Here is a 23,010-nt window from a genome sequence, read left to right as displayed (position 1 = left end):
AATATACTGTTGTTTGATTATTAATGGACATTTATACTTAGTATTTCAGTTTTGGTCACTTTTTTATTTTATTGGTACATTTTAGGTATACAATATACTGATATTCATCATGGGAAATTTGCACCTTCACATAATCTCTCTTGGTTCTCATTTTTCCCCCTTCCCCTTCCCTCCCTTCAACCCCTCCACCCCTCCCTATTTACAAAGACTTTGTTTCCATTTTTTCATTTTCTCATATTAATTCCATTCCCTTCTTTCTTTCCCCTACCCCTCCCACTTCCCCTTCCCCTTTGTCCCTTTTCTTCCTATTTCACATTATCTATTATACCATTTTGTCCTTATTTACACTTTCAGTTTCTCACACTAGAGAAACTATTCAGGACTTACACATGTCCTATTTATTTCACTTAAGAGTATCGCCTCAATGTGCATTCATTTAGCTATAAATGTCTCTAATTTTTCATTTTTTATGGCTGAGTATTGCTTCCATTTTACTAAAATACCCCCACATTTTCTTGATCCAGTCTCCAGTTGATGGGCATTTGGGTTGTTTCCAAGTTTTAGCTATTACAAACTGTGCTGCTATGAACATAGGTACACATATATCACTGTGGTATGATTCTTTTAATTCTTTGGGGAAGATCCCCAGCAGGGGAATGGCTGGGTCAAATGGGACTTCCAGTCCTAGTTCTGTGAAGTATCTCCATTCTGATTTACACAGTGGGTGCACCAGTCTACACTCCCACCAGCAGTGGAGCAGGGTTCCTCTTTCCCCACAGCCCTGCCAGCATTTGTTATTGGTTGATTTTATGATAGCAGCCATTCTTTCTGGAGTGAAGTGGAATCTCAGCGTTGTTTTCATTTGCATCTCTCAAATGACCACTGATGTTGAACATTTTTTCATGTGTTTATTTGCTATTTCTACTTCTTTGTATGAGAAACATCTGTTCATTTCAGATGCCCATTTTTGGATTGGATCTTTAAATTTGGGAGGTCTGATTTTTTTTTAAAGTTCTTTATATATTCTAGATAGTAGACCTTTGTCTGAGGAACAGCAGGTGAAAATTTTTTCCCACATTTTGGGTTGTCTCTTCACACTGCTGGTGGTTTCTCTTGCTGTGCAGAAGCTTTTCAATAAGAAGAGATCCCACTTGTTGATTGTTTGTGCTAGTTCACAGGCAACTGAGGTTTTGTTCGTAAAATCTTTTCCTACACCAATATCTTCAAGAGTTCTACCTAACCTCTGTTCCAGCTGGTTCAGCATTTCTATTTTAATATTTAGATCTTTACGATTTCGATTTTAGTTTAGTGCATGGTAAGAGATACAGGTCTAGTTTTAATCTTTGGCAAGTTGAAAACCAGTTTTTCCAGCACCATTTATTAAAGAGCCTATCTTTCTTCCAGTGAGGGTATTTGGCTCCTTTGTCGAAGATGAGATGGTTGAATGTGTCTGGAGTTGTTTCTGTATCTTCTAATCTGTTCCACTGGTCCTCAGGTCTGTTTCTTTTCCAGTACCATGCCATTTTTATCACAGTAGCTTTGTAGTATAGTTTCAAGTTGGGGGTTGTGATACCCCCTGCCATGTCTCTGTTACCTAGAATTGCTTTTGCTATTCTAGGTCTCTTCTTGTTCCAAATGAATTTTTGGATTGTTTTCTCAAGGTCCGTGAAGTATGCTCCTGGGATTTCAATTGGGATTGCATTGAATCTATATAGCACTTTTGGAAGTATGACCATTTTCACTATTTGATCCTTCCTACCCAGGAGCAGGGGATGTCTTTCCATTTTGGATATCATCTTCATCTCTCTTTCCAGAGTGCTATAGTTTTCAGAGAATAGGTCTGATTTCTTTTGTTAAGTTGATTCCTAGGTATTTCCGTTTTTTGGATGCTATTGTGAAAGGAATTGTTTGCCCTATTTTTCACTCAGTAAGAGAGAAAGCTATTGATTTCTGATGTCCATGTAGAGGAAAGCTATTGATTTTTGTGTGTTTCCAGCTACTCTACTGAATTTGGTTTTTTGGTTTTTTGGGTTTTTTTTTTTGGTACCGGGGATCGAACTCAGGTCCTTGCACTTGCACAGCAGGCAGTGAAACCACTGAGTTAAATCCCCAGCCCCTGAATTTGGTTAAGTCTAGAAGACTTTTGGTGGAGTTCTTGGGGTCTTCTATATAGAGCATCATGTCATCTGCAAATAATGACAATTTGATGTCTTCATTTCTTATCTTTATTCCTTTTATTTCTTTCTCTTGTCTAAGTGCTGTGGCTAATGTTTCCGAAACTATATTGAACAGGAGTGGTGATAGTGGACATCCTTGTCTTGTTCCTGATTTTAGTGTGAAGGATTTCAGTTTTTGATCATTTATTGTGATATTGGCTGTTGGTTTTTCATAGATGGCTTCTATCAGATTGAGGTAGAGACTGTCTATTCCAACATTTTGTAGGGTTTTTATCATAAATGCATGTTGGATTTTGTCAAATGCTTTTTCTGCATCTATTGAGATGATCATATGGTTTTTGTTATTGGCTCTATTAATATAGTGTATTACATTTATTGATTTGGATATGTTGCACTATCCCTGCACCCCTGGGATGAATCCCACTTGGTCAGGGTGTATGATCTTCTTGATGATCTTCTGCATTCTATTTGCCAGTATCTTATTAAGGATTTTTTTACATCTATGTTCATTAGTGAGATTGGCCTATAGTTCTCTTTTTCAGTTGGGTCTTTCTCTGCTTTGGGCATCAAGGTGATGCTTGCTTCCAGGAATGAATTTGGGAGTATTGCTTCCCTTTCAGTTTCATTGAAGAGTTTAAACAGTAGAGGCAGTAGTTCCTCTCTAAATGTCTTGTAGAATTCAGCAGTGAAGCCATCAGGACCTGGGCTTTTCTTAGTTGGTGAGTTTTTAATTACGTTTTCAATTTCATTGATTGATATTAGGTTGTTTAGAATTTTTTGGTCTTCTTCATTCAACTTTGGTAATTAATACATATCTAGAAATTTGTCCATTTTTCTGTGTTTTCCATCTTATTGGCATATAGGTTCTTGAAGTAGTTTTTGATAATCCTCTGGATTTCTGCTGGGTCCATTGTAATTTCAGCCTTTTCATTCCTAATTGCATGGATTTGGGCCTTTTCTTTCCTTTTTCTGGTAAGGTTGGCTAAGGGTTTGTCAATTTTGTTTATTCTTTGGAAGAACCAACTCTTGGCTTCATTGATTTTTTGTATCATTCTCTTAGTCTCCATTGCATTGATTTCTGCCTTCATCTTTATAATTTCCTTCTTTCTATGGGCTTTGGGTTTCTCCAGATCTTCTTTTTCTAGAAGCTGGAGGTTCAGCATCAGGTTGTTTAATTGGGCTCACTCTGTTTTCCTAATATGAATATTCACTGCTATGAATTTTCCTCGTAAGACTGCTTTCATTGTGTCCCATAGATTCTGATATGTTGTATTGTCATTGTCATTTAATTGAAGGAACTGTCTGATTTCTTCATTAATTTCCTCTGTGACCCATTGGTTATTCAGAAGTGTGTTGTTCAATTTCCATGTGTATATGAAATTTTTGTGGTTTCTTTTGCTATTGATCTCCAATTTCATCGCACTATGGTCTGATAATATACAGGGGATAGCTTCAATTCCTTTGCACTTACCTAAATATGTTCTATGAGGAGTATGTGGTCTATTTTGGAGAACGACCCTTGTGCAGCTGAAAAGAATGTGTATTCTGATTTTGTGGGGTGGAACACTCTGTAAACATCTGTTAAGTTCATTTGTTCAAGAGTTTGATTGAGTTCTAGTATTTCATTATTTATTTTTTGTGTAGTTGATCTATCTATTTGTGACAGTGGGGTATTGAGGTCCCCCACTACTATTGTATCATGTCCATTAGTATTTGTTTTATATAGTTGTGCACACTAGCATTTGGTGCATAGATATTTATGATTGCCATCTCTTCCTCTTGGATTGTTCCCTTTACAAGGATGTAGTGTCCTTCTTTGTCTCTCTTAATCAGTGTTGGTTTGAGATCCACTTGATCTGCAATGAGGATAGCTACTCCTGCTTTTTTGGGGTTCCCATCACGTGGAGTATTGTTTTCCACCCTTTAACTTTCAGTCTATGAGTTTCTTTTTGAATTAAGTGTGTTTGCTGTATGCAGCATATTGTTGGATCTTCCTTCTTGACCCATTCTGTCAGTCTATTTCTTTTTATTGGTGAATTGAGACCATTAACACTGATGGTTATAACTGATATGCACTGAGTTATCATTGTCATGACTTTTTCTTTTTGTTTGATCCTCCCCTCTTGCTTTTAATTTCTTGTCATGTCCAGTGGATTCATTCTGCTGGGCTTCATGGCATTGTGATCCTCATTGTCTTTTCCTAGGATTTTGTCTAAAAGTTTTTGGAGTGCTTGTTTGGTATTCATGAAGTTTCTAAGGTGCTCTTTGTCATGAAAGTAGCTTATTTCTCCATCAGTTTTGAAAGATAGTTTTGCAGGGTACATCAATCTGGGTTGGAGGCTGTTTTCCTTTAGAGCTTGGAATATGTCACTCCAAGCTCTTCTTACCTTGAAGGTTTGCATTGAGAAGTCTGCTGTGATTCTGATGGGCTTTCCTGTGTATGTGATTTGTTTCTTTTCTCTAAATGCTTGTAGAACTTTGTTCTTCTGTTGGGTTTCTGGAATATTAACAATTATATGCCTATGTGCAGACTTTTTATCAAGACTAGTTGGAGTCCTATATGCCTCATTTATCTGTATGTCAAGTTCTTTTCCCCTGCTTGGCAAGTTTTTTGCCATCACTTCTGTGAACAGTTTTTTTTTTTATGTCATCTGCACACTCTCCTGTTTCTTCATTGAGTCCAATCAGTCTTATGTTATTCTTCTTTGCCTCATCTAGCAGCTGCTGGATTGATTTCTCATGGTCCCTTACAATTTTAAAGCAATTCTTCTTTTCCTGGTCACTAATTGGAATCTTATCTTCTATATCTGAAATTCTGTCCTCACAGTGGCTCATTCTGCTGTGTAGACATTCAGTGGAGTTTTTAATCTCCTGGAAATGTTTGCATCTCTTTTATGGATTCCATTTGGTTCCTATGTTGGGATTCCATCATGTTCCTCAGCTCCTCTCTAGATTTATTAATCATTTCTTGCACTATGAGCACAATTTCTGCTGTTATCTGAGAAATTATTTCTGATTTCATTTTTTCCAGATCCTCTTTTGTTGCCAGTTCAGGGAGTCCAGGTGATTGAGTATCAGAGTGTTCCAGGGCTGGGGATTTAGCTCAGTGGTTCTGCTGCCTGCCCCACAAGCACAACGATCCCTGGTACCAAAAAAAAAAAAATCAAGTGAAACAGAGTGTCCCATCTCATTTCCCTTTGGGGTTGCTGTAGGTGATCTGGAAGTCTCATTTTGAGACTTGTTTATGTGTCTTCTCATTTCGACCGGGTGTATGTGTGTGTGTGTGTGTGTGTGTGTGTGTGTGTGTGTGTGTGTGCGCGCGAGCGTGTGCTGCCGCCGCCCATGCAGCTCACCTCCTCTGTGCTGGGAGTGATGCTACAGCAGCCCGGAAGCCTCCTCCTCTGTGCTGGGAGCAGTGGTACGGCAGCCCATTTTGGTTATTTCTTGTGAATTCCTTTTCCCTGTCCTTTGCTGGGTTGCTTTTTGTTTGTTTGTTTGGCAAAGTGCCATTGTTTGGCTAATAAAGAGTCCTAATAAAGACAATCATTGGTTGGCATTATATATTTTTGTTTGGTTTTTGAGACAAGGTTTCATTATATTGCCCAGGCTGGCCTTAAATTTGTGGCGATCCTCCTGCGTCAGCCTCCCAAGTGCTGGGATTACAGTGCCACTACACCCAGCAGCACTGTAATATGAAAATATTCCTCCTAGTTTATTATTTGACTTTCATTTGGAATGAAATTGAATTTTTTTCAATGAAAAGGCTGTTTTTATTTTTAACTACATAAACATCTTGATTACTGAGAATTTACATCGTTTAAAATATTAAATTGTCCCATCCAGACAATAAGTATTTCCATTATTTTTTCAAGTTTTATTTTTGTTTGCTTGTAAAATGTCGCTGTTTTCTATGATAGGTACTTTCATGTGTCAGTAAGTTTATTACATGAAGATTTCCCTTTCCAACAATGGAAGGCAGTACGTTACCTCGTCTCAGACCAACCCTCCCACCTAGAACCCCCAGAGAAGCTGGATGACATATTCTATAATCTGTCTAAAGAGTCAGAGGTGCAGATGGCAGACAGGAGCAGAGGGACACAGGCTTGGCGCCAGCTGCCCTGAGAACAGCACAGGCTCAGCCACATGGAGCACACAAGGCTTAGGCCAGTGGGGCTTCCAGAAGCTACAGTAGCACAGAGGAACAAACTCTGGACTTCAAGGCCCACTGATCAGAGAAGCAAAAGACCTTAACAATCCAGGCCCTCACTGAGAGCCCTGCAAGGCAACTCTCTGAAAGTCAGAGGAAACCAGGAAAAGGTCAGATTTTAAGACTACGGAAGTCCAGCACGGCATCACTTTGGTCCTCCTTAGATCCAGGTGATCTCTCCAGATGCCCACCAGGAACAAAAGCAAATCCTCTCTGGAGAAAAACTGAATTTCTGGGGTCTCCGTAGTTCATCCACGATGCCTACCATTCAATAAAAATTAACTAGACAAGAATTCAGTGATAAACAAAACAACAAAAAGAAATGAGCAAGCAAGAGACATGCATCACATATCAAAGTTATAAGACACAAATTTAAAATAACTGTGATAACTGTGATTAATATGTTGAAAGCCTCAATTGCCGTGATAGAAATTTTCATATGAGAATTGGAAGCTATTTGTAAATGGGAAAGTGGAAATGAAAAACACAATAACTAAATAGATAACTAAGCACAATAACTAATAGATGAGATTCAAGAAATGATTAAATACCACTGAAGAGAGAATTGGTGAACGACAGCATTTGTCAAAATGAAGTACCAGAACTAAGTGTGGGTGGTTAAAGGATGGTGAAGGCAGAAGGAACTGTAAGGGGTAAAGTCCACTGTGTCGTGGTCTGGCATAACTGCCTCAGTCTGCTCAAGCTGCTGTAACAAAACACCAGACCAGGGAGCACAAACAACAGACATTTAATTTCTCACAATTCTGGAGCCTGAAGACTCAAGATCGAGGTGCTGGCAGTTTGGTTTCCTCTGAGGCCTCTCTCCCTAGCTTGGAAATGATCACCTTCATGCTTCATCCTCACAAGGCCTTTTTCCTGTGCACTCCTGCACAGTGTTCCTCTTTGTGTATGGAAATAATTTCTTCTTCTTATAAGGACACCAGGCACATTGGATTGAGGCCCACCCATGTGACCCACTTAATATCAATCACCTCTTTAAAGGCCCATCTCCAAATACAGTCACATTCTGTGATACTGGCGGCTGGGGGTTCAGTACATGCATTTGACAGGGACACAACTCGATCCATAACATACACATTAAATGTGACTTCAAAAAGAAGAGTAGGGCTGGGCATGGTGGTGGCACACACCTGTAATCCTAGTGCTCGGGAGGCTGAGGCAGGAGGATTGCCATGAGTTCAAGGCCAGCATAGACTACATAGTAATTTCAAGGCCAGGCTGAACTAATAGCAAGACCCTGTCTCAAAAAAAAAGAAAAAAGGAGGGGCAAGGGATTTAGCTCAGTGGTGCTGCTGCCTGCCTGCTTTCTGAGCACAAGGTCCTGAGTTTGATCCCCCCGTACCCAAAAAAAACCCCAAACAAACAAAAAAAGAAAAAGGAGAAAGGAAGGGAGGGACAAAAAAAAAAAGTGAAAATGCAAAAATGGAAACAAAGTTTTTATACATAAGAAGGGGAGGGGTTTCAGGGAGGGGACAAATGGGATAAAATAAAATTTATGTTTTTAAAAAAGGAGAGAAGAGGGCCAAGGATTTAGCTCAGTGGTTCTGGTACCTGCCTCGCAAGAGCCAGGGCCTGAGTTCGATCCCCGGTACCAAAATAATAATAAATAAATAAGGAGAGAAGAACAGCTACATGTGGTGGTGCATACTTGTAATCTGAGTACTCAGGAGGCTGAAGCAGGAGGACTGCTGTGAGTTCAAGGCCACCCTAGGCTATATATCGAGACCCTGTTTCAAAACAAACAAACAAACAAAGAACAGAAAAATAAACAACAACAAAAAAAAGGAAAGGAGAAAGAGAAAAGGCTAGAAGCAGTATTTGAAGAGATAATGGCTGAAATTTTACTAATGTTATGAAAGCCCGCAAGCTACAGCCTCAAGAAGGGGTTCAAACCTCCAAACAAGACAAATACAAATAAAACCTCATCTAAGCACATCCCAGGAAAATGGCTGAAAACTAAAGACAAAGAAAAAATTGTATAAGCAGCTGGAGTGGGGAGGGGGGTGGTATTCCTTTCAAAGAGATTTACAGCTAACTTCTCAACAGTAATGATGCAGACAAAAGACAATGGAATATTTCCAAAGAGATGATTTTTTAAAAAAAAAAAGTCTTAACATGCAATTTGATACACTGAGATAGTCTTCAAAAACGAAGATGAATACTGGGGATGTAGCTCAATGGTAGGGTGCTTGTCTGGTGTGCATGACACACTGGGTCCCATCCTAGGAACGCTGGCACCAAAAAAGGACCTTCCTCAGGGCACAGAGGAAGGCTATGGAAAGGGAGGGGAATGTAAAGAAGTGGGAAGCATTACAGGACCAACCACACAGTGGAGGGTGGGGCAGGAAGGGGGCATTTGGAGATGGAGATGCATGTGGTACACTGAGCCTGGATGAGATCTTTGAGGAAGGGCAGCCCAGCCCAGGCAGAGGCATGCCTTGGGGGCTGGGTGCTGTTCAATCCAGAGAATCCAGCCCTGAGCATCCACTGCATCCCATCCATCCTGCCTTAGTCTGTTTGGGGCTGCCATAACAAATCACCTGAGACTAGGTAATTTACAAAGAACAGCGATTTCTTTCTTATGGTTCTGGAGCCTGAGAAGCCTATGGCAAAGGCACCGGCACCTGGTGAGGGCCTAGGGCGAGCAGAGGATGTGCACTGTGTGTCTCTGCAGGGAAGAAGAGTAGAAGAGAGCGAACCTCCCTGTGAGCCCTTTCTGTAGCTGCATTAATGCACTCGTGAGGCAGAGCCCTGGTGAGCTGAAATCTCTGCCAAGACCCCACCTCTCAGCCCTGTTGGTGGGGCATCAAATTCCAACACATGCACTTTGGGGGACACACTCGGATCATGCCACTTAGATTAGTCCACCTGTTGCTGGTGGGCTCTGCCTGGCATTCAGAGCCAGCCCTGGCCCCACATCCTCTCACTCATGCTCACTCATGGCCTTACGAACCCCCAAACCCAGGTGACTCCAGAACCTCTGCCTCACACAGGCTTCTCCCAAGTACTGATCCCTGCAGTGTGGACACTGGGCAGCTCCCCCAGCACAGCCTAGAAACTGCAAACTGCCCTGGGCCTCTTGCATACTCCAGCAACTCACCCCTGCCAATCAATCACTCAACCTAATAGTCAATCAACTAACAAACCCAAGTCCTCATCTTCTGCCCTCTGTAGCTGTGAAGTCCTGGGTCTCAGGAGTTAAGCTGGACCTGCTTTCTAGTTCATCAGCTAGTCCAGGGATGTCACTTCCTAGTTAAGTCTGGAATGTGTCCCCTCCCCGTCTCCCAGTTAATGTCTAACCAACCTCTCATGGCAGGGCCTTGGCCTTGGCTGCCAGCCCAGCCAGTCCCTCAAGCATGTACTCCTGTACACCCTGAACTTTCCCTTCATACCTCTCTGTTTATTTTAATTTTCTGGTGCTGGGCTTGGCATAGAGCTCTAGCTTTGAGCCACATCCCCAGTCCACTCCCACATATTTCCAATCTGCATGAGCATATGCATAACCCTGTCCTCTCAGATAGAGCAGCTGTCATGTCTGTCTTGGTCCCAGTGTGTCTCATGCGTCTAGTCCAGTGGTGAGCACTCAGTAGCTGCTTCAAACATTTTGTGGAAACCAGGAGTGGTGGCACACACCTGTAATCCCACCACTCAGGAGGCTGAGGCAGGAGGATCAGCATGAGTTCAAGGCCAGCCTGAGCTATATAGCAAGGCCCTGTCTCAAAGACGATGACAACAACAACAACAACAACAACCACTGGAGAAGGTGAGCCAGTGCCAGAACCTGGAAGGAAGCTCCGCTGCCACCATCTCAAGCTCCTAGGGCAGAGAAGTTGAGCCACGTGAGCGCCAGAAGCACCACCCCTCCCCCGTGGAAATGAGAAGACACGTGAACAAGCCTCAAAAACAGACTTCTGGATCACCTACAGGAACCTCAAAGGGAAATGAGATGGAACAATCTGACACTCAACTACCTGGACTCTCTGAACTGGCAACAAAAGAGGATCTGGGAAAAATGAAATCAGAAATAATTACTCAGATAACAGCAAAGATTTTGCTCATGGTGCAAGACATGATTAATAAATCTAGAGAGGACACAGATAAAAAAAATAGAGGATCTGAGGAACATGATGGAATCCTAACACAGAAAACAAATGGAATCCATAAAACAGATGCAAATAGATTTCCAGGAAATTAAAAACTCCATTGAAAGTCTGCACAGCAGAATGAACCGATGTGAGGATAGAATTTCAGATATAGAAGAAAAGATTTCAATTAGTGACCAGGAAAAGAAAAATTGCTTTAAAATTGTAAAGGAACATGAGAAATCAATCCGGCAGCTGCTAGATGATGCAAAGAAGAATAACATAAGACTGATTGGACTCAATGAAGAAACAGGAGAGAGTGCAGATGACATAAAAAAAACTGTTCACAGAAGTGATGGCAGAAAACTTCCCAAGCAGGCGAAAAGAACTTGACATACAGATAAATGAGGCATATAGGACTCCAACTAGCCTTGATCAAAAAAAATCTACACATAGGCATATAATAGTTAGGATTCCAGAAATCCAACAGAAGAATAAAATTCTACAAGCAGTTAGAGAAAAGAAACAAATCACATACACAGGAAAGCCCATCAGAATCACAGCAGACTTCTCAATGCAAACCCTCAAGGTAAGAAGAGCTTGGAATGATGTATTTCAAGCCCTAAAGGAAAACAGCCTCCAACCCAGATTGATGTACCCTGCAAAACTATCTTTCAAAATTGATGGAGAAATAAGATACTTTCATGATAAAGAGCACCTCAGGAACTTCATGAATATCAAACCGGCACTCCAAAAAATTTTAGAGAATACCCTAGGAAAAGATAAGGAGGATCACAACCCCAGGAAACCCAGCAGAATGAATCCATTGGGCATGACAAATTAAATGCAAAGGGGGAGAATTCAACAAAAAGAAAAAGTCACGACAAGCCTTTTAAAACGTTTAACTTCATCTCCCTAATGAGTGTATAATTCAATCTTGTTATTGTACTGATTAGTATTTTTCTGATTCTAGAGTTGCACACCTTTCCTTGTGCTATACTGGCTATTTATCATCTTCTTGTATCTACTTTTTAATTGGGTTGTCTATTAATGAGCTCTAAGAATTCTTTATATATTCTGGTCATAGGTTATATGCATTGTAAATATGGTCTGTTTAAGGACTACTTTTCATTTTAATGATGTCATTTAAAGTTCTAAATTTTGATGGAATCTCCATTTATCAATTTTTTTCTTCTATACATCATGTCTTTTGTATACTAAGTAGTTCTTGCCTGCTCTGAATTCATAAACATTTTCCCTTATAATTTCTTCTTAAGGTTTTATACTTTTAGGCTTTCATATTTAGGTTCATAGATCCCTTCAAGTTATTTTCATGTATGGAAATAAAGGGTTGAGGTTAATTTTTTATATACGGATACCAGATGTTCTAGTGCCGTTTGATGAAAACACTATCTCTTCCTCGGCTCTTGAATTGAGTTTCTATTCTATAAAATGCTAATGTTAAATAATCTTTCAAAACTCAGTGGACCATATATGTGTGGTTCTATTTCTAGATTCTCTGTTTTATTCCAATGATCTATATGTCTTTCCTTACACCAACACTGCCTTGATTACTGCAGCTTTAGAAGAAGTCTTAAAATTAGGTGCTAAATGTCTTTCAACACTGTTCTTTTTTTTTGTTTTTCTTTTTAACTTTTCTAGGTCCTTTGTACTCCTACATAACTTTTAAATTTCAATATCCGATTCTTCATTTATAGGAAGTATACACAGACCTGAATTTTTATATATACCTTGCGTATTCTAATCCTGCTAAATTTAAATACAAGTTCTAGGGGCTCCTAGAGATTTCTTAGTATTTTCTCTGTAGATGATCATTTCATCTACATATAAAGATTTTGCTTCTACCTTGCCAATCCTATCCTAATTGTGTCATTTTATTGCCAGACTATTTTGGTGGGGCCTAGGTTTCAAAGTTTAATGGGCAGATAAAGAGTAAATATATCTGCCCTTGTTCCCCACCTTAAGGAGAAAGCATTGTATCTTCTCCATTCATATAAGGCATTCTCGCTGGAAGTATGGAGTACATGTCTTTAATCTGTTGAGAAGGTTCTGTTCTACTTCTGGTCTCCTGATAGCTTTTACCATGAACAGCTGTAGAATTTAGTCCAATACTTTTTCTCCAACTAGTGACAGGATCATATGGCTTTTTCCTTTCCTCTGTTTAAATGATGACTTTTGGGGGTGGATCTTCCAATGCTGAACCAACACTGCCATTCCTATAACAAAACCACTTTTTACATCCTGCCAGATCTGACTTCTAATAGTTTGTTTTGTTAAACAAATTTCTATCTATGTTCATACTTTTTTCTATTATCTTTATCCAGTTTTAGGATTAGCACAATGTTGAGTTCCTAAAATGAGGGGAGAAGTGTTCCTTCTTTTTTCTGCTTTAATTGTTTGATATAATTTATCAGTTAAAATGTATATGAGCCTGCTGTTGTCATATAGGTAGGTTTTCAAGCCAGGAATATACTTTCTTTAATAGGTGCTATTCAAATTTTATATTTCCTCCAGAGTTAGTTTCATTAATTTGTCTTCCAAGGTACTTCTTAGAAGTTGTCAAATTTATTTCAAAACAGACTTTTGAAATATGCTTTCTTTATCCTTTTAAATTCTGTAGAATCTGTGGTAATGTCTCCTAAATCTTGATATTGTAGTTTAAAAAATGTATAATTGATATTGTGTAACAGGAAGAAAAGGTCTAAAGGTGCAGGGAAAGTGGGAGGGGTAGGGGAAAAGAAAAAAGGGAAAAGAAAAAATATGAGGAAAGGAGAAAATGGAAACAAAGTCTTTGCAAGTAAAGAAGGGTGGAGGGGGTGAAGGGAGGGCAAGGGAAGGGGGAAAAAATAAGAACCAAGATACTCATGTAATGGTACAAGATCCTATGATGAATGTAACTGTATTTTATACCGAAAATGTACCAATAAACTCAATGGGGGAAAAACAACAACAACAACCACCAACACATTTTTTGGAACAGATAGTTGAATAAAACGGATAAACCCAGTACAGAAGGGATCAGGCTCCCTGCCGTCCTCTCCTTTGCATGCTGACCAGTAGGGGGCACCATAACCCGCGAATTCGCCAACTGATTCACCTGGCTGCTGCCTGTGCAGTCGTCCTCCCCTTGTTCTCTGGGAGTGCCGACTTCAAGAACCCAGTGGATGCCTGAAACCGCAGATACTGTAGTATCAAAACCTGTATACACCATCTGTTTTCCTACACCAACATACACAGATTTAAAGCTTTTCCATGATATCTAAGAACCTAGCACACACTTGTGGCTGTAAGTTTGGCAGTTTGAGAGGAGACAGCAAAACTGGCAAGAATTTCTTTCTCCTTCACAGTGTCATAAATCTTACTATTGCAAGTCTCAATAACCTCAGCATATAATTCTTTTCATTCTGTATTAAATCGAGAGCTTTTACCTTTTCACATAAGTGAAGCATATATGAATTACCAGCATCACTAGTCTTGCTATTTGGGCCCATTTATTAAATCAAATAAGTGTTACTAGATACAAGCATTGCCATACAGCATCCAGTCTCACAGGAAGATAGATATGTATAAGTGGGTAGTATATATAGAGTGGATACATTGTACAGAAGGATGATTTCTTTCTCAGGTAAGATAGAGATTTCATCACACTACTCAGAAGGATAGACAATTCAAAACTTATAAATTGTTAATTTCTGGAATTTTCCATTTAATATTTTCCAACCTAGCCAAGTATGGCAGCACATGCCTGTAATCCCAGCACTCGGGAGGCTGAGGCAGAAGGATCACCACAAGTTTGAGGCCAGCCTGAGCTACATAGTTCAAGGCCAGCCTGAACTGTATAGCAAGACTGTCTCAAAAACAACAACAAAGTAATTTTTTTATGACCATGGTTTTAACTGCAGGTAACTGTAATCATGGAAAAGGACAATGTGGAGAAAGAGGGACTACTAGAGTTGGAGGGGTGTTTCCACCTGAGGGAAGGAGCCAGGCCCCAGGGATCTCCTCCTTCAAGGAGTGAATATGGCAGGTAGCCAGGGACTAAGCAGTTACTGTTCACATCCAGATGTTCCCCCAAAGCCTCATGTGATCGCTGGGGGCTGATTCAGTCATGAAGAGATTGGAGCTGACACATGTTAGGAGGTGGGATCTGGTTGGAAGTAGACAGGAATACAGTATCTCCCTTCCTGACTCTTCCTTTCCCTCTCTCTGCTTCCTGGCTGACATGAGGTAAGTAACTTCTCTTCCACTGTGTGGCTCTGCCATACTGTTTCTTCTTGGGACCCAGCCCGCCATGGGCTGAAACATGAGTCAAAATAAACCTTTCCTCCTTTTCGTTGTGGGTGTCAGGTATTGTGTCCCAGCTAAGAGAAAAGTAACTAAGACACTAAGCCCTAGCTTTACTCCTCCCCTGCTGCTTCCCAACTGTGACCAGTGGCCACTGTGTCCCTTAGGGCAAAAAAATCCATGCTGCCCCCATGGGAACTGGAGCCCAAGAGACTGGAGAAGGGACAGATGTATTTGCACAGCAAGCATTTGTGAACAGAGCTGGCCTGAGAAAGGGCTTCTGAGTCAGGGAGAGATAACTTCTAATCCTCTTTTCCTCCTGTGCCCTTCAATCCTCACAGCTCTAAGAGGTAGGAGGAATTGCTGTTCTCCATGTTTGCAGATGAGGAAACTGAGGCACAGTTACACCCAGTGCAGCTTGGTGACCCTCTCCCCACCTCTTGCCTCCCTCATGGCCACCCCACACCTGGCTTCCTCCACACCAGAGGTTCTCAAAGTGCGGTCTTTAGAGCAGCACCTGGCACTTGGCTGCTGTAGGTCCCAAATCAGAGACTGAGGGAAGTCCCATAGTCTGTGTCTCTCCAAAGCCGCCATGAACAGCCCTTGCTGTCCCTCTGCAGGCTTACATTCGGGGCCCTCGGGCATGGGAGGCTTTGGACTGGGTGGACCCAGGTGTGGACTCTGACACTGCCCAGCCTTGGCCCTATGACCTAGTACAGGACTGGTCCCTTCTTTGTCCCTGGGATTTCTGTCATACAGAAAGTGGTTCTGATGAAGAAATGAGAGTAGTTACAGGCACCAGAAATGGCTTGGTACATTTACAGGGGGTGTAATCAGGCTGGGGAAATATGGACAGCAGGAGGCCATGGGCAGAGGTGAGTCACAGAAGAGGCTGGCCCAGGAGAGATCTCAGGAGAGGTTGAGCAGGCAAGAGGCTGCACCAGGTAAAGCCCTTTGCGCCAGCTGTGGGTGACTGCTCAGGTCAAAATCCCTGCTCTGCCCACCCCCACCCCCGTGGACTTTGGGAATCAATTAACCTGCTGGCACCCAGTATCCTTATCTGCCAAAGGAAGATGAAAAGATTACCAGTGAGAATTCAGTGAGAGGGCCAGAGTGAGCACTCTATCCATGGCGGCCATCATGGTTGTCAGTGAGACAGACTGTGGTCAGTGACAGCCAAGCCACCTGGTCGGGTAACCAAAAGGGACAAGATCAGTGAAGGCCTTTTGTGAGTAGCTCTGGGGACAGTGTAGCCCTAGGGCAAGTACAACAGACCCCTTACTCCTCCCTGGGTGCCGTAGCACCTGCTGGAAAGGATGCTGGATCCGGCCATCCTCCCCGTGCCCTGGCTTGGGCCCGCCCACACAACCCAGCTTCCTGTTTGTGATGCTAAACTGGCAGGAGGAAATCAGAGCCCCCACCCTGGGGCTGGAGGCAGGAATGTGGACGTGCTGACGTCAAAGTGTGTCCTAGTTCTGGGGAAGTCGGGATGGGAAGGGCTTCCTTCGGCAGCGCCTTTGATCCCCAGCTTGTGTTGGGGGAGCTGGCCTGGCACAGAGACCCAGAGCTTTCTCCATTGGATGCCACAGGGCAAGCACAGGGCCCTACCCCAAGACAACTGTGGGATCCTGGTCAGATGGCCTCAGCTTCCAAGCCTCGGTCCCCGCATCTGTAAAAAGGGGGTGTGAGTGTGTATGGAGTGGGGGTCATTCATCAGAGACATGGGAGCTCCCACTGTGTACTTGCTCCTCACTGAAGGAGCTAAAGGAAGGTGGTTCTTACCTTTAAGAAGATGCAGGCCTTTAGGACAGACACTGCCTGGGCTGCAGTGGGCCCCTGCCAGCACCCCTTGGCCAGGCTGGGAGGGGACAGGGAGGGGAGGCAGCACACAGAGGCACAAAGCATTTGTGGAGGTGGCTGGGAGGAGGTTTCCTGGCATTCAGGCTGTGACTCAGGCTGAAGCCAGGGCCTAGGCACTTCCTGGCCCAGTAACTCAGTTTCCCCAGCTCTGCAGAAGGATCACAACACAATGCCTGCTTCCCAGCCTTGAGAGGCTTTGAGGGAGCAGTTATCTGTCCATGGGGGGGGTGTCCTTCAAATACCACTCAGGAGGGATTACTGTATGCTCTGGACTCTATGTCTCACTTGATCCTTGGGGCAGCGGGGGGGGGGGGGGGGGGCTGCAATTAGATCCATTTTACAGAAGGTTAAATTGAGGCTTAGAGAAATGAAGGAGGTTGCCCAAGATCATGGAGCTACCAAGCAGCAGAGCCAGGAAAAGAGGTGTCCTCTGCAGATACCTCCTGAGCCTGGCAAGGTCATCTTGGAGCACACAGGAGGTCTCCGGGGCCACACCACCAGCCCAACCCTCAGGCTCTTGAACTTGAGCAGCTCATATAGGCTGTGACCATCTACCTTCTCCAGGTGGGTCACCTGAGTCCCCAGGGCAGCAGTCAGGTCTCAGTCCTGCTCTCCTCTGCCCTACATTTCTGGGAAGCTGTGGCCTGGGTTCCCCACCCCTGTGTACATCAGTTTCCTCTCTGTGACACTGGCGGGGTGTGTGTCTAGGGAAGGACAGAAAGATGTCCTGAGGAGGATAAGGCCTAGCGACAGTCAGACGCTGAGAGGAAGTGACCAAGCGCAAGCCTTTCTGGAGTCAGCTGTGCCCTGTAGAGTCTCTGACCTTCCTGCCACCCTCTTCTTCCTGCTCCACTCTTTCCTAGTTCTTGACTCAGGTCCATTTTGAGGCCAGTGAGACCTTGGCTGGAATTCAGGCCTAGCCATTCTCTGCTGTGGGCCTGCACCAAGCCATTCTGTCTCTCTCTCTGAGCCTCAGTTTCCTTTCTGTCTGTGCAAATGCACAGGAATATCACCAGCCACACTTCAAGGTTCTTGGAGATGAAGACTGCTTGCCTTTACAGTACTTGGCTTACAGAGACCTTTTAATAAATCATAGCTGTTGTTACGGCTGTCCTTGTTGATATTTATGTGTGAATGTATGGCGGGGCTCTCTGGGTGACCCTAAGAGCCCTTTCCCCAGATACCCAGCAGGTGGCAGCAGAGGCCCCTGGTTGGTGCCCAAGTGTTCAATCTGAATGAAACCTTCCCACCATGGGTGAGAATCTAGCCTAGGATTTGAGGCACCCTGGAGGATTTCTGGACTTGCTCGTTAATCCCATCCATAGATGGTTCCTATGCACTCCAACAATGTTCCTAGGCAGGTCCACCACCGTTGGACGAAGTACAGGAGGAAAGCCCGGGCTCCCTACCCGCTGTCGCCCTCCCTGACCTTCCACAGACCTCCAATGTCCCCCTCTCCTCCCCTTCACCTCCCCCTGCAGGCCCTTTCTTCCTTCCTCCTCTCAGCACGTGTGCGCTGTGCACCTGCTCCGCACCCAGCTCTGTCCTGTGAACTGGAGGTACACAGGGAAGATAAACGAAAGGGGGAGTCAGATAACAAATGAATACATCAAAGAAAGAAGGCCCCTTTATATCCTGGAGTCATCTGCAGAAAATAAAACACAATGGTGCAACAGGGACTGAGGGGAGGGAGCGAGGAGGGAGGTAGGGAGGTGAGCAGGGGGAAGGCTGAGCCAAGCGGGGGAACCAGGTACCCAAAGGCCCTCATGCCAGCCTGTCATGCCATTGGGGGGCATCCAGAGCTGGCAGTGGGGTCAGGACAGACGCAGGACATGAAATGCCAGCGGAGCCCACAGTTTGGCAAGGTAAGGGCTAAAGAGTCAAAGGACTTAGAGTGACCACAATAGCCACTAGTATTAACTGAGCACTTACCAGGTACTGGGCTTGGGTACTGTCCCACTTTACAGATGGGGGAACTAGGAGGATCACAAGCAAAGCAGGATTTTCAAGGGTCCTGGAAGTCCCCAGAGCCACTGGTGAGAAGAAAGAAGGAATGGACAAAGAACATTACATTTAGCCGTCCTAGATGCCTGGACCCGTGCCAGGTTGTCTGGTTGTTTTATGTATTTTATCGTCATCTCTCAAGAGTATTCTTGAAGTAATGAACCTGGGGTTCAGAGAAGGAGGTGATCTTCCCACAGTTATAGACAGGGTCATAGGAGGTCAGAGCAGACTTGAGACACGAACTCAAGTCTTCTCCAGGTAGACAGGTGGTTCCCTGTGCCCCAGAAGCCTCAGAACTTTTGGGAGGGCTGTCCTTCCTCAGGCCTACAAGTGCTCAGGCTGCAGCTTCTTAGGATTCCTTGAACCTACCCAAGAAGTCCACTCCATGCCCCGCTGGGGTCCCCCCTCTCAGCACTCCCAGAACCTATCACCTCTTACTGGATGGCTTGAGCCTATTTCCTTGCTTAATGACACTGACAATATAGTCATGTGGGTTTGTCTCTCCACCAAATCCTACCCTGGCTCCTGTGGATCTCACAGCTTTGTGCTTCAACCCCGAGCATCCTCCGCACTCCACCACACCGAGGTGCCTATTCAACCTTTTCCTCAAAGAGCTTAGCACTGTGCCCAAGAAAGGTCTTGTCGAGGATGAATGGATAGCGGAACAGATGAATGGACAGGTGGATGGAGGGAGGCTGAATGGCGGGTAGTCAAACAGATGGATAGAAAGATGGACAGATGAATAGACAGATGATAGGTAAATGGATGTACAGGGGGGATGGATGGATGGATGGATGGATGGATGGATGCATAGACAGATGATGGACTGGATGAATGGATGGACAGAGAATACACAAATGAAAGATGGATACAATTTCCCATAGGTTGAAGCAATGAAATATAAAAATAAAAAAAGGAAAAAAGAAAGATGGATACATTAATGGATTTGATAGATGGATGGATGGATGGAAGCGTGCATGGATGGATGGTAGAAGACTATTTGAGCTAAGCCTGTGTTGGCCCCTTGACACAGGCAAGGTCAGAGAAAAGATGGCAGCATTAACCCAGGTCAGCAGGTCCTTCAGTATGGGGCCATCCAGGGCAAAGGGAGGTGTGTCAGTGCTGGGGACAGGCCATCAGCAGTTCTAACAATGCCTTGTGTGCAAAGAGCAGTGATGAGTGAACCCCATGACGTGAGCTGGAGCATCTCCTGGGGACAACAGGGAGAGGACGGACGCCCCGGAGCTGCATGGGCACTGAGACACGTCAAGGGGCTGACTCAGCCAGGAGCCATGGAGTTTGGGAAATTGGTTGCAAATACCCACCCTAAGCACAAGCAAAGCCCTAGACAAGGTACAGAAGACTCTCACCTGTGATGCCATGACTGGTCCTGCCATGAAGGGACTCTGCCCATTATGCTGATAAAGAAACTGATACTTCTGCAATAGAAGAGATTTGTCTAAAACTGCTGGGCCAGAAAATGCCACTGCTGACAGGGGGACAGGCTCACAGGAATTCAGGGGGGAATTGTGGAGCCAAATGACTCTGGAAGGGCCAGAGGCTTGAGACCCAGGGTCTGTGGAACCAGAGTCAAGTCCTCAGATGCAGACCCCAGCCTGGCTCTTTGAGTGAGCTTCCCCAAGTCCAATCTGACGTATCATGCTGGCCTTTGGAACCCTTCCATGGCTCCACATTGGTAAAGGATCCATCCCTGGTATTGGTTTGGTCATCTGGTTCCTTCATCCCCTAACATCTGAAAACCTCTCCACTTAATCTCCCCAAACCTGGCCCCCTGCCCTCCCTACTCATGTGCTTCCCTTTTCCTGAACATACTGTACCTCTTCACTAAGGTGTGCACAGGCTGAGCCCTCCCTCCATCAGGAAGGCTGGGAAGGTCCCCATCCTGCTGTCTTCAAGCTCTAGCCCTGGCTTTGACAGCCTCTGACCCGCACCCAGGCAGGGTGAGGCCACCCTACTTTCTGCTTTAATTACGTGCTGTGCAAGCTGTGCCATTAGGGCAATTAGCATAGGTGATAATTAGCTAGAACTAGTCTGCCTCAACTAGACTGCGAAATCCAGGTGGACTGGCTTCATGACTTATTCACCGGTATATTTGAGGAGCCTGGCATAGCACCTGGCTGGAGACTTTGTCACTATTTGTAGAAGGAAGAAAGAAAGGGCTGGAAAAGGGAGGGAGGGAGGAGAGCACTTTATAATTTGCCAAGTATCCACTTAGGTATATTATTTTATTAAAAGTTGGGGAAACAAGCAAAGTTTCAGGGAAGTCAAACACCTCAAACAGCACTACCATGCAGCTTTGTACACCTGATAGCAGCAGAAGGAAATGGCGCCAGAGTTACATCCACATTAGACTTAGAATGTGGACACACAGAGACACAACTTATTCTGGAGAAAGGACTCAAGCTTTGGAATCCTGAAGTCCCAGGTGTCAGACTGTTTCCAGTGGCGAGAAATAGCCTCATTCCAAGTCTCCAAGCGGCTTAAACACTAAGGGAATTCGCTGCCTGGTGTGCATGGAGCAAACATTGAGAGTGCTGCAGGCTCAAAAGCAGCATTTCTGTCCTTGCCACACCTCTCCAAGTCATCGTAATCCTGAGCTGTCCACAGAGGCTCTTGGCGCCAATTCCTGTCCAGCAGAAGACAGGGCCCAGGATCTACTCAACAACCCATTACATAGTTATTCTGACTGGACAGTCTTGAGTCACACACCCATCCCTGAACCAATGTCTGCAGGATTGATTGGACAGTCCATAGCATTGATTAGATGGATCATATGACCATCTCTGAACCAATGTCTGGAGCCTGACTGAACAATCTTGGGTCCCATGACCACCCCAAACCAATGCCTGTGGCCAAGAGAATGAAATGTGCCAACTGGTTCCAGTCCATCAGAACACTTCCCTGGAGCAGAGGGAAGATTCTCAGCTAACCCCCAAGCAAGCAGGCTGAGGTTGGGAGGTAGATCTCAGAAGGTGATCTGGGAACTGTTGGAAGGAATGGGTACAAGAAAGGCAATCAACAAGTGTCCTGAGCACCTGTGCTCAAAATTTGTCCCTACCTCTTCTTAGGTATGTCACCTTGGGCAGGTCACTTCACCTCTTTGGGTCTCAGTTTCCTCATGTGTAAATCAGGAGAGTCATGTTCATGTTGAAGAGCTGTTGTGAAGATTCAGAGAGACAGAACCAAACTCCATGGGAAGGCCCTGGGATTAAAATTTAGTCTCATCTATTGGTTCCTGTGGTTCCCAGGCTAGCCCACATTTCTTCCACTAGGGAGGAGTGGCCCATCCTATGAGAAATGTTACCCTGTAAGGGGCAGGTCTTGCTGTCTTCGAAACAAGACAGTATGCTTTTCCTCAGCAGAGCAGCCAAGCCAATCTGAGGACAAGAAGGACCTGCACTTTACCTGGCTTTGGAATCTGTCTCAGCAACACCAGGCACACCCTCAAACTCAGCCCTGATCCATCCCAAACTCACTGGAATCTGCCATGCTTCTTTCTTCCCTGGGCCTCAGTGTTCCCTTCTGCAAAAGGGGCCTGCCCAGCCATGCTGCCAAAACCACAGGCTCTGGAGTCAGACCTTCAAGTTTTTAAAACATTTTATTTATTTATTTGTGACCTTGGGGATTGAACCCAGGGCCTTCACACTGAGCTACATGCCCAGGCCTTTTTTTCCTTTTTTAGTTTGAGACAGGGTTTTGCTAACTTGCTAACTAAGTTTCCTAGTCTAGGTTTGAACTTGAAATCCTCTTGCCTCAGCCACCCAAGAGTGCTAGGATTACAGGCAAGCACCACCACGCAAAGCTTAGCCATGCCAAGTTTGCATCCCACCTGGGCAATTTTAACCTCTGTGTGCCTCAGTCACCTCACAGATATAATGGAGATCATACAAAATTTCTGCCTCACAGTGTTGTTTGCAAAAATTCATATGAATGGGGCCGGGGATTTAGCTCAGTGCTTTCGCCATCTGCTGCGCAAGCAAGGACCCAAGTTCAATCCCCGGTACCAAAAAAGAAAAAAAAAAATCATATGAATGAAGCACTTGGTCAGTGGCTGGCACAAAGCATGAGTTCTTTGAGTTGGTTAAATAAAAGCCAGTGTATTTACTCAGTGAGTCTCATAGATTTTTTAAAATGATTTTTGCTACAACTGCAAAGTGCTTGTTTCAAAACTTAATTTTTATCGTTCATTGGTTCGGTGAGCTAAATGGATCCTAAAAGGAAATATTGTATCACTACCCTGAATGGAAAACTGGAATTACTTCCTATCCATGGAAGGTTGTCATAAAAGTGAATATAACTTGTACTTATCATGTGCCGGGGCCCTTAGCCAAGC

The 23,010-nt window shown here is 44.1% G+C and overlaps 1 long non-coding RNA gene across 1 annotated transcript; it reads right to left on the bottom strand.

Moving 5' to 3' along the window:
• Window positions 1-291: 291 nt before the first annotated feature.
• Window positions 292-20,694, bottom strand: LOC147822951 (uncharacterized). Its single transcript, XR_015444783.1, has 3 exons — window positions 20,027-20,694; window positions 18,585-18,685; window positions 292-5,319 (listed from the first exon to the last, which is right to left on the bottom strand). It is a non-coding gene; the product is annotated as an uncharacterized LOC147822951 (long non-coding RNA).
• Between the last annotated feature and the right edge of the window lie 2,316 nt (window positions 20,695-23,010).

The sequence above is a fragment of the Heterocephalus glaber genome, unplaced genomic scaffold (assembly GCF_053883595.1).
Source record: "Heterocephalus glaber isolate CG9 unplaced genomic scaffold, H.glaber_assembly_v1.0 deba00001606, whole genome shotgun sequence".
NCBI lineage: Eukaryota > Metazoa > Chordata > Mammalia > Rodentia > Bathyergidae > Heterocephalus > Heterocephalus glaber.
This window is presented reverse-complemented; position numbering and strand designations above follow the sequence as displayed.